Genomic DNA, 12,454 nt, shown 5'->3' on the forward strand with positions numbered 1-12,454 from the left:
GAAGAAACTTGGAATTAAGGAGAAACTTCCTAACAGTGAGGACAGCCAACCAGTAGAACAGCCTGCCACCAGAAGTTGTGGGTGCTTCATCACTGGAGGCTTTTGAGAAGAGACTGGACAGTCACTTGTCTGTTATGGTGTAGGGACTCCCGCTTGAGCAGGAGGTTGGACTTGAAGACCTTCAAGGTCCCTTCTGGCTCTGTTCTGATAGATGGATGGATGGATGGATGGATGGATTGATTGATTGATTGGTTGATAGGGTGGGATGGGCTGATGTGATAGGAGAAGGTTGGTTCCAGAAGTAGCCCAGCCCTGTAGCATAGATACCTGGATATAAAGATAGGATGGCATCTTGGGAGCGTTTTCTCCCCTGGTCAAGGCTGCTGCTCCGACCCTTTTCCCACTCAGGCCCTCTTGGGAGGGAAGGAGGCTCCTTCTGGCCATGCTTGACCTCCATCTGAGCACCCTTCGGAGGGGTCTTCACAGTTCCTTTCTTGGCCAAATCAGGCAGCCCCAGTGATGGAAGCTGCACTTTCTTCCTGGGCTCCTTTGGAGCTGGAGAAGATTTCATCACAGGCAGGACCTGTGTGGCTCGCTGAGCAGCTGAAGAAGTGGATGGGTGGGAGCCCGAGAATTGGGCTCTCTGGTCCGACCGCTGCGGGTCATTATTAGTGATCTGAGGACGGGCCTTCTGGCTGTCCTTCTTCAGGCAGGGCAACTTGTTCAGCCTGTGAGACATCCTGCCGTAAAGAATGATTGCTAGACCTGGAAACAGATCCTATCAACAAAAGAGAAAGTTTGTAACTCCAAAGTGTTCATTGGTGGTTCTGTCTGTCTGTCTGTCTGTCTGTCTGTCTGTCTCTATCTATCTATCTATCTATCTATCTATCTATCTATCTATCTATCTATCTATCTATCTATCATCTATCTATCATTTATCTATCTATCTATCTATCTATCTATCTATCTATCTATCTATCTATCTATCTATCTATCTATCTATCTATCTCCTATCTACCTATCTACATGTTCTTCCCTGGTCAACTCAGAAAGCTCCGACTGCCCAAGGAGCTTCTGATTCTACAGAGGAATTCTTGTCCTTTTTACCTCTACAACTGTCTGTTTTGGCACCGCAACCAAACTAAAACTCCTCTAGAGAGAGAAGACGGAGAGTGAGCGACAGGCAGCAGAGAGAAAGCAGAGCTGCTTAACTCAAGGCTCCAAAGCTCTCCTCTCCTCCCTTGGGCCTTTCCCAGTCTGCCCTCAGGGGCCATGACATCACTGCATCCTTTATGTCTCATGGGGACAGCTGAGGCCATGACTCCAGGGGCCTCCCACTCCCCCAGGTGACAGGGGTGGGATATGGAGGGTCCCCTTGATCACATTGGTCATATCATGTGGAGCAAAGCCAGGAGTCTCCTATGGAATGACCCAATGGGAGGGAGGGAGGGAGGCTCTCCACCTGCTGGATCTCCAAAAACCCCAACCAAGATTATGGCTGATCCACTTTATTCTTACATGGTACATGATATATGATGCAGGATACAGGATTCATGATATATGATATATGACATTATGTGATGTGATGTTACATTATCTTATATGATATTTTGTCGTCTGGCTTATAACAGTTTGTTTCATGACAGTTCAAGTCTACAACGGCACTGAACAAAGTGACTTATGACTGTTTTTCACACTTATGACCGTTACGGCATCTCCACAGTCATATGATCAAAATTCAGATGCTTGGTAACTGACTCACATTTATGACGGTCGCGCTGTCCCAGGAGGGACGTGATCCCATTTTGTGACCTTCTCACCAGCAAAGTCGATGGGGAAGCTGGATTCATTTCACAACCACGTGACTAACTTACAGAACAGAACAGAATAAAGCTGGAAGGGACCTTGGAGGTCCTCTAGTCCAGCCCCTGATCAAGCAGGAGAAGCTACACTATTTCCTGATAAGGGGCTCTCTAGTTTCTTCTTGAAAGCCTCCAGTGATGGAGCTCCCACGATTCCTGAAGGCAGCTATTCCAGGGGTTAATTTTCCTCACTGTCCGGAAGTTTCTCCTTAATTCCACTCTAGGGATTCACTTAACAAAGGTGGCAAGAAAGGTTGTAAAATGGGGCAACACTCACTTAACAATCGTCTCGCTTAGCAACAAAAGTTTTGGACCCGACTGGGGTCGCAGGTCAAAGATTCCCTGTATTTTAGTTTCCTTGCAGACCTTCCAGAATCTCTTCTTTGTGAGATGGACAACTAGTTAACTTAGATGAAGAAAGAAATAAAATTGTTGTGAAGTTTTTTGTCATTCAATGCAGCTTCTGGTTCCAGAGCGGAGTTTGCTTCAGTGGCTTTAGACACCAGCAGCTTTTCCATTTCGGAGTTTCTTGACCTCTTCCGCTTTGAATGACCTTCGTGGCTTCAGATCTCCCTGGAATCAGTTTTGCACCTAACAATTCCTTCTTTCTTATGGGGTTACAGGGCATATCAAGGCATCTGCGGTTTCTCCAGAGATTTGAGCTGCCCTTCACTTGCTGGACGTTTCCTGGATTGGACAAAAACAGTTTCATTACTGAAAAAGACTTTATGCACGAAATAAAAGATAATAAGTCAAACAACAATATGAGATGATGTTACATTCAGAGTCCCAATGTCTGTTAAAGAAATACCTTATTAAAAATGGATATCTTCAATGCTCTCGCTGAACACAGTTATCTGCTGTTATCAAGAGTCACAGCTATTGTCTTAATCAGAATAAACTTTGAACTGAACGGAATTCTCCAATTATTTCAAAACAACTGACTTGAAAGGGACTTTGTAGGTCTTCTAGTCCAACCCCTAGCTCAGGCAGGTGACCTTATATCACTTCAGACAAATGGTTGTCCAACCTCTTTAAAACTTCCAGAGTTGGAGCAACCACAAGTTATGAAGACTGGTTGTCCCACTGCTTGATTGTTCTGACTCTCTGGGTATTTCTCCTTAATTGCAGCTTGCTTCTCTCCTTCATTAGTTTCCATCCATTTAAGAAGAGACTAGACAGTCACTTCTCTGAAATGGTACAGCTCCGTGATGGTAAACCTATGGCCCACGTGCCAGAGGTGTCATGCAGAGCCCAAGCTGTCTCCTCAGTTCAGCTCCGGCACCGCTCGCCGCCCGTTGGCCAACTGGTGTTCAGGTCCCTGCCGCACATGTGCAGGAGATGGGGTGCATTGGGGGGGGCACGTATGCAAGCACAGGAAGCGTGCCTCTTGCTGTGGGATCGCATGGACATTGCATTTAGAGGGTTTGGGTGCACATGTGCGCATTCATGCCAATTCACACGCACATTGGGCACTCAGTCCGGAAAAGGTTAGCCATCACTGGTATAGGTCCTCCTGCTTGACCAGGGGGCTGGACTAGAAGACCCCCAAGGTCCTCTTCTCTTCTCTTCCATTTCCATTTCCATCTCCATCTCCATCTCCATCTCCATCTCCATCTCCATCTCCATCTCCATCTCCATCTCCATCTCCATCTCCATCTCCATCTCCATTCTTATTCTTATTCTTATTCTTATTCTTATTCTTATTCTTATTCTTATTCTTATTCTTATTCTTATTCTTATTCTTATTCTTATTCTTATTCTTATTCTTATTCTTATTCTTATTCTTATTCTTATTCTATTCTTTCTATTCTATTCCATTTCTATTTCTATGCTATGTTATGTTATTTCTTTTTCTATTCTCTTCTATTCTATTTGAATTCTATTCTATGCTATTCTATTTCTATTCTATTCTATTCTAATTTCTATGTCTATGTCTGTAGTGATTAGGATCCCGAGGCTGAAGATGAAAGAATGTAATCCACCCACGGATAGCTAAACCAACAAAAGTTTATTGAACAAAGCATTCCATAGATAGCAGAATCAACAGCAAAATTATTAATCATGAAATATCATTCTTATAGTGTTTGCAGCTTCTTTAGTTCTACCTACTTTGCGTGTTATATCATTATTGGCTAACAAGTCTCCAAGGCACAACAATTGGTTAGGCCTTACATCATTGGTGTTCGTGAGAATGTGCATGTTGTTGCAGCTGAATGAATCAAGTGTTATCATTCAAATGAATAAAATGTTGCAAGTTATACTTTGTTTCATCATCCCGTGTCCTTCATGCCTGGGAACACGCTGCAAGCAAAGAATAGCTGACAAGCAAATATTTCCGCAGATTGCCGCACTTTGTACTTACACGTGTAACCTCAGTTCTAAGGACCATCCAGATGATTCACTGTAAAAACCCTACATATGTCTATTCCATTCTATTCCTATTCCTATTCCATGGTATGCTATGCTATGCTGTTCTTTGTTTCTTTTTCCTGCCTTCAGACACTTTGGAGAATAGCTTGACTCCCTTTTCTTTGGGACAGCCCCTGAGATATTGGAAGACTGCTTTCATGTCACCACTGGTCCGTCTTTTCATTAAACTAACATCTTAAAAACCATATTCTGTGTTAAGGTTGTGGGTAAATAGAAAGCCAATCAACATTACCCAAACACACCACTCAACCAATGGGAAGGCACCACATAAGTATGAAGCATAGAATAATCTGAAGCATATATTCTGGTAGAGAGAAGTTCCCTGAAGATGGGCTCCAGCAGGCGTCCTCAGAAGACTGGACTTTCTGGTTTTTTCTTTGAAGACATTTTGCTTCTCATTCAAGAAGTTTCTTCAGTTCTCTTGGAGGTGAAGCGAAACATTTTCAAAGAAAAACCAAGAGAGTCCTGTTGCCTCTTGAAAAAGCACCTTTGGGAAGAAGGCGGGGCTTAGCAGTGAGAAGACGGAGTTTCAGGCCATTCCTGAAATTCCCCTATTCCGGAAGAATTGGACGGGTCGTTTTCGATCCTAGCTGTCCTGGAGGGACAGTGAAGGCTTGGGGAGATCCAGTGACCTCAGAGACGTTTGCAGGTCTCGGGGGCGGGGGGGGGGGCTCAGAACTTAACCCCTTTTGCCAACCCTTTCTGGATTAGCTGTATGCTAACCGAAACTGCAGGTAGCCCCTAAGAATGGTAGAAGTGATTCCAACTGGTAAGCTGATTTTATTACTCAAAGAGAGATGGTCCGCATTAAAATCTAAGCTAATTGAAACCAAAGAACAGAAGAATCTAGCGGCGAATTGGTTTTTTTTAATGGATTTATGGCTGGTGGTTACCCTATTTCTTTAATGTTTTGAATGCTGTTTACGTGGATAAAGGAAAGTTTACTTTACTTCAACACTCCCGCAGGCTCTCTCTTTAAGTGGGCTGTAAACCAATTTACTTTAATTTGGCTTCTTATAACTTGACACTTTTACTGCTTGGCTGTGTTGGTCTAAGATCAGATAAGACTGCATAGCTCTCAGCGTGTCCTTACTTGCGAATATTTTCTGCATCACATCATGGCGTCTGTACTTGCTTCAAGTGATTCATTTCAAGTGATTTTTTCCGCTTTTCAAAAGTTGTTTGATACGTATGAAAAATTTTCAGAAAAATCTGAAAAAAAACTGGACTATCTCTTGTCTTTAACATCAAAATATGAAAGAAAGAGTGAGAGCGTTGAATGTTTGAGTGCTCCTGAAATTCAAATGAAGAATGTCAGAAAGGAAGTCTCTCAACTTGCTGACACGTCGGGCGTCTGGTCTATTTCGGAGGCAGAAAGGGAAAGAGATACAACGCGTGAAAGAGGGGCGGCTATACAAAAAATTTATCTTAAAAGACAGATTGCAGGAGGAATGAGAAGCATAAAAGAATCAATACTTTATGAAACATTATTTGCAGAATTTTTGATACCACCCTTGAAAATCAAAAACAAAATGAGTGGAACAAGCCAAGGACAACGTTATTACACCAAAGGCACCCTAAGCAAAAAGGTGCGAAGATACTTCTGTTTGGACTTGCTTATAAAAACGTTTGGGGAATTTGTTTTAAGAATGGTGATAGGGCTAAGGAAGTTTTGCTATTGGAGAGACATAGGCTGATAGATTGAAGAATACAATTGAAAATTAGCTAAATCTAATTACTCTTATTTGTAATAGATATAGCTGAATAATAATTGATATTGATAGTAATGTATATAATGTGGAGTTGATATGATAAATAATAATTGGATATGAGAAAGGAAGGTTGGAAATATTTTTGGACTATATACAAAGGTTATTAATCACAATAATTATCACTATTAAAAAATAAAATAAAATATATACAGTTAGATGTTAATTAATATGGGGAAAATGTTATGATATATGATATAACTACATAAAGAAGGGAGAATGATAATAAACTATACTGCATGGAAGATGGACTTTTTGGTACTAAATATTATGGATGTTCAGCTAAAATAAGATACGAGGATTTGATGTTAATCGAGGATTCTACAAGCAAGTAAATGAAATGTCAGCAGGTGTTATGGATTAATTCTTTGGCATAGTTAAGGTTGAAGGATGTTTAAATAACTGTAGTCAACTAAAAGTGGAAGTATGATGATGTTAATATGGTAAACATTTGAGTTAAGATATTTGAATTAATATGAATTAATGGAAGAGATGCACCAAAACATGTTGTAACCAGCTGAAATACTTTTTTATATATAATATATACCTGTGTTCTTTTTTTGTTTTGTTTTTGTTTTTTGTTTTTGTTTTTGTTTTTGTTCTTTCTTCCCTACCTTTTCTTTGTTCTTTTTGTCTCCCCCCCCCCCTCTTTTTTGATTTTTTCTTTTCCCACTGGTGTGGGCATGTATTGTTTAAGATTATTATCTTTATTAATATTTTTAAATAATAATTACAGTCAAATGAAAATGGATATATGATGATGGTGATATGTATGAATATTTGAGTTAAAATGTTCGAGTTGACATGAATTATGTTTGTTGACTGTGGAGGATTATTAGTTTATTTGTGACCGACTGACACACTTTCTATAGCATGTAAAGAAAGATTTTGTACTTGTTTTAAATTAAAAACTAAAAATTTTTCTTAATTAAAAAAAAAAAGCACCTTTGGGACAACCAGGACCTGAATGACGGAGAAGCTTCATAGACATTATCCTGGGACTCATATATTTGCCTTCATCCAATCAACGTTAATTTTTTATATATATATAATTTTTTTATTTTTTATTTTCAAAACAGACACAACACAAAGAATCCTCCTTCTTTACGTCCTCTAGAATGTAGCATTTGTCCCTGGAGGCTGAAGATGAGTGAAAGGAAACCAATCCACGGATAGCAGAATCAACAGCAGTTTATTGAGAATCAACAGCAACTTCATTGAGCATCAGACAGGATTTTTATAGTTTCTTAGTTTCTCAGTTCTTACCTACTTTACGTGTTATTCCATTATTGGTTAACAATTCTCCATGGTACAGTAATTGGTTAGTAATTACATCATTGGTGTTCATGAGAATATGCATGTTTTCACACACAATGAAAGACTCAAATATTATACATTCAAAGCAGCAAATGTTACAGGTTATACATTGTTTCATCCTGTGTCCTTGTACATGCTTGGGAACACTGCAAGCAAAGAATTGCTGACGCTTGCAATTACGTGTAACCGCAGTTCCAAAAACCATCCAGATGAACATTGTAATAACCCTACAGTAGAAAGTGTATCAGTTGGTTACAAAAGACTTTCATGCATCTCTTCCACAGTCATCAACCATAATTCATATTAAGTATTTTAACTCAGATATATTTACACATGTTACATCATCATACCTCCATTTTCATTTGACTATAGTTGTTTAAACGTCCTTCATCATAAAATATATCAAGATTTAAAACATAACCACATACTGGCCTTTCATTTCATTTGCTATTTCTAATATCTTCCAATAACACTGAATCCTTATGGCTTATTCTGGCTAAACATCCATAATATTTAATAACAAAAATTTCTAATCCTCCTTTCCAAATCATTGTTTACAATTTACAACCACTTTCCTTATGTTGTACCCATGTATATATGTATATACGTTGTTATCATTATCCCTCCTTTATTTGACTGTGTCCTTTATCATAACATTTGCCCCCTAATAAACAAAACTTAACTAAATTTAACTTAGTTCTTTTTTATTGACCTTAATCTTTCTTTCATAGGTACCATTCAATATTCATATCCAATTATTACTTATAGCAAAACGTATGTCTTGTGTGGCCCAGCAGGAGCCGTTGAAGCTGCCACCAGACTCCGACAGCGAGGGGCCCTATGAGTTGGCTCTGGAGGATGTGGAAGAGCCTGGACAGGGTTCCGACTCTGAGTACGGCGCAGAGAGGCTGGTTGGCCACAGGAGGCGCCTGAGCCTTGGACCAGTGGGGAGTAGACAAGGGAGAGTGAGCCGGATGCCAGTAGTGAGTTGTTCCTGGATGCCTGGCACCGAAGAGCTAATAGGTGTCAGGGACAGTTGCGCAAGTACAGGAGGTAAGTCTGGGTGACTTTTGTGAATCACCAGAAGACCCTGAGTTCTAATCCAGCCTTAGGAATTAAAGTGGGATTTGGACCGATCATCGTGGGATTGGAAGTTCTAGTCCCACCTATGTAAGAAAGTTCATTGGGTAATTTTAGGTCAATCACCAGGATACCACAAATTCTAGTTCCGCCTTAAGTATGAAAGCTAACCTGGCAACTTTGGCTAAACTCTGAGAGACAATGAGTTCTAGTCTCGCCTTAGGAATTAAAGTGGGTTTCGCGACTTTTGAGCTGATCTCCAGTACTTTGTGGGTTCTGCCTTATGTAAGAAAGTCTGCTAGGTGACTTTGGGCCAATCACCAGGAGCTGGTGAGTTCTAGTCCCGCCTTTGGCATGAAAATCAGCTGGATGATAGGGGGCCAATTACCAGGAGATGGAGAGTTCTAGTCCTGCCTTTGGCATGAAAATCAGCTGGGTGATTTGGGGCCAATCATCAGGAGACGGAGAGTTCTAGTCCCGCCTTAGGCATGGAAGCCGGCTGGATGATTTTGGGCCAATCACCAGGAGACAGAGAGTTCTAGTCCCGCCTTAGGCATGAAAGAAGCTGGGTGACTGGCCAGTCTATCTCCCTCAGTCCAACCCACCTCACATGGTTGTTGTTGAAGAGAAAACAGGGGAAAGAAGAGTTAGGCATCTTTGCCACCTTGAATATGTAATATAGATGCTCCTTGACTTAGGATCACCACTGAGCCCAAGATTTCCATCCTTAAGTGAGTCATTCGTTAAGTGAGTTCTGGCCACAGTTGTTACGTGAATCCCTCAAGTTGTTAAGTGAATCTGGCTTCCCCATTGTACTTTGCTCGTCGCAAAAGGGGATCCCCATGACCCAGCGACTGTCGTAAAGAGGAGTCCGTTGCCCAGCATCCGAATTTTGATCACGTGACCACGGGGATGCCGCAAAGGTCGTAACTGTGGGATGCGTTCCTAAACTATTCAGTGCCATTGTAACTTTGAACGGTCGCTAAATGAACTGTCGTAAGTCGAGGACTGCTTGCAAAGGTGGGATAACTAATCAAATAAATGAAGAATGTTCCATGGACCATTTCTAGATCTGATGCCAAAAATCTAGTTCAGTGTTTTTTTTTCAACTTCAGCCCCTTTAGGAGGGGTGGACTTCAACTCCTAGAATTCCCCAGCCAGCTAGCTAGGCCAAGGTAGAAAAAACACTGACAGATTAACAGCCAGGTTAAAATGATGCACGATTCCACCCGGGGAGAAGCCTTAACTCCTTCGTATCTCAGTTTGCCTGGTTGTAAAAGTTAATGTTTTATGGGCAGAGATGCGGCGGAGCTGTGTGTGACCCTTGCAGAGTTGACCTTTGCAATGCTGATTCCCGAAGCAAAGATAAAATGCACACCGGGACTAAAACACGAGACTATTATCGGGCGATGTTTCCAGGTAAGCTTGGAGTTCCTATGTGGAAAGACAAAACACAGGGTCATTCTCAACTTATGACCCTCATGGAGGCTATGGTTGCAAGTTGTGAAGGCCCTAGAGAAGCTTGGCTTTTTGCGGCGGTCGGTAAGTGAACACAGTCGGTAAGTGAAGCAATGGTTTACAACGGGCCAGTTTTGCAGGGAAATGAAAATAAATGCTGGTTTTGGGTATGTGCATCAAAAATATAGAATCAGGTGGAAGAAGGCGGGGCTTAGCAGTGAGAAGACGGAGTTTCAGGCTATTCCTGAAATTCCTCTATTCCGAAGGATTTTTGGACGGGTTCTTTGAACTCTAGCTGTCCCGGAGATGACAGTGAAGGTGAGGAGAGACCCAGGACCTCAGAGACACCCGCAAAGTCTCTGCGGGGGGGGGGGTATTTACTCCTCGTGCCAATTCCTTTCTGGATTAGCTGCGTGCTAACTGAAACTGCAGGTTGCCCCTAAGAATGGCAGAAGTGATGTCATCTGGTAAGCTGATTTTATTATTCAAGAGAAACTGTCCGCGCTAAAAGCCTAAACTAATTGAAACCATAAAATAGAAGAATCTAGCGGCAAATTGGTCTTTTTTTAATGGATTTATGGCTGGTGGCTACTTTATTTCTTAAATGCTTCAAGGAATGCTTCGGCAACCCCCCTCACTGACTCTTTTTAAGTGGATCGTAAAGTCAACTTTCTACTAATTATCCTGTCACGATCTGACATCTTTACTACCTGGCTGTGTTTACGATCAGATAAGATTGCACAGTTTTCAGCGTGTTTATATTTGGAATTTCTAACTGCGACACATCATGGCGTCTGAAGCCTCATTTCAGATTCTTTCTTCCGCATGTCAAGAGCTTTTTGACTCTTTTCAGAAATTGGAAAGAAAATTGGATCATATGATTTTAAAATATGAAGGAAAAACTGAGATTGTTGAATGTTTGAATGTTCCTGAAATACAAATGGAAAATGTGAGAAATGGCGTCTGGTCTATCTCAGAGGAAGAAAGGAGGGGGGGGAGCCATAAGGAAGATTCATTTAAAGAGACAGAGTGCAGGAGAAATGGAAACTCCACCCTGGAGAATTAAAGTCAATCTGAAAAATTTTACAAGCCCGGGACAACATTATTATTTCATCACTGACATTCAGAGCCAAAAGGTGCGAAGATATTTTTGTCTGGACTTGCTTATAAAAACATTTGGTAAATTTATTCAACGAATGGCAACTGGATTAAGAATATTTTGCTGTTGGAGGGACACAGGCTGACAGATGCAAGAATATAATTTAAAATTAGCTAAATCTGATTATTTTAATTTGTAATAGATATAGCTGAATAATAATTGATATTGATGGTAATGTATATAATGTGGAATTGGCTGATAGATTGAAGAAATCTAGCTAATCTAATTGCTCTCTTTGTAACAGATATAGCTGAATAATAATTGATATTGATAGTAATGTATGTAATGTGGAGTCGATATGATAAATAACAATTGGATATGAGAAAACATTTTTGGATTATACATAAAGAGTATTAATTACAATAACTACCACTATTATAAAAACTAAATAAAATACATACAATCAAATGTTAATCAACACTGGGAAAATGTTATGATATATGATATAACTATATATTATGGATGTTCAGCTAAAATAGGATATGAGGATTTGATGTAAATAGAGGACTTTATAAGTAGTAAATGAAATGTCAGCATGTGTTATGGATTAATTTTTTGGTATAGCTAAGGATGAAGGATGTTTAAATAAATATAGGCAATTAAAACTGGAGGTATAATGATGTTAATATGGTAAACATTTGAGTTAAGATATTTGAATTAATATGAATTAATGGAAGAGAAGCACCAAAGCATGTTGTAACCAGCTGATATACTTCTTTTTTTTTAAATAGATACCTGTGTTTTGTTCTTTTTCCCTGCCTGTCATGCTTGTTTGGTTTTTTTTGTCCTATTTTTTTTTTTTTTGCCTTTTCTTTTTGATTTTTTCTTTTCCCACTGGTGTGGGCAGGTATTGTTCAAGATTATTACTTGTATTAATACTTTTAAATAATAATTACAGTCAAATGAAAATGGATATATAATAATGCTTAAGTTAATATGAGTTATGTTTGTTTTCTCAAGAAATACATTTTATTTATTTCATTTTCATTTTCATTTTATACAATCACTTATATACTGTGCATAAAAAAAAGAAAAAAGAAAAAAAAAACCCAACATAACACTTCATTCCCCCATACACCCTCTCTTCTCCCCCTCCAACTTTCCTTTCACCCCTCCAGCATTCCCCTCTTCTACTTCCCTACCCCCTCAGACATCTCCCCCTCCCTCCATTTCACCCTCCTTACATTCCCTCTCACTCCCTCTTTACTTCTCCCTTCTCTTTCCCTCTTCTCCTCACTCACTGATTGTGGACATATATTGTACATAAGTTTTGTCTGAACTCTAACTCAAATTGTGCATGAATTATTTTCTTAGGCGAGGAGAGCGGAAATTGTGATCTTTTTGAGTTGTGGTTTGGGAAGAACGGAGTTGGGAGG

Source organism: Thamnophis sirtalis, unplaced genomic scaffold (genome assembly GCF_051295495.1).
Source record: "Thamnophis sirtalis isolate CommonGarterSnake01/CBP01778 unplaced genomic scaffold, rThaSir2_p1.2 scaffold_5, whole genome shotgun sequence".
NCBI classification, from domain to species: Eukaryota; Metazoa; Chordata; class Lepidosauria; order Squamata; family Natricidae; genus Thamnophis; species Thamnophis sirtalis.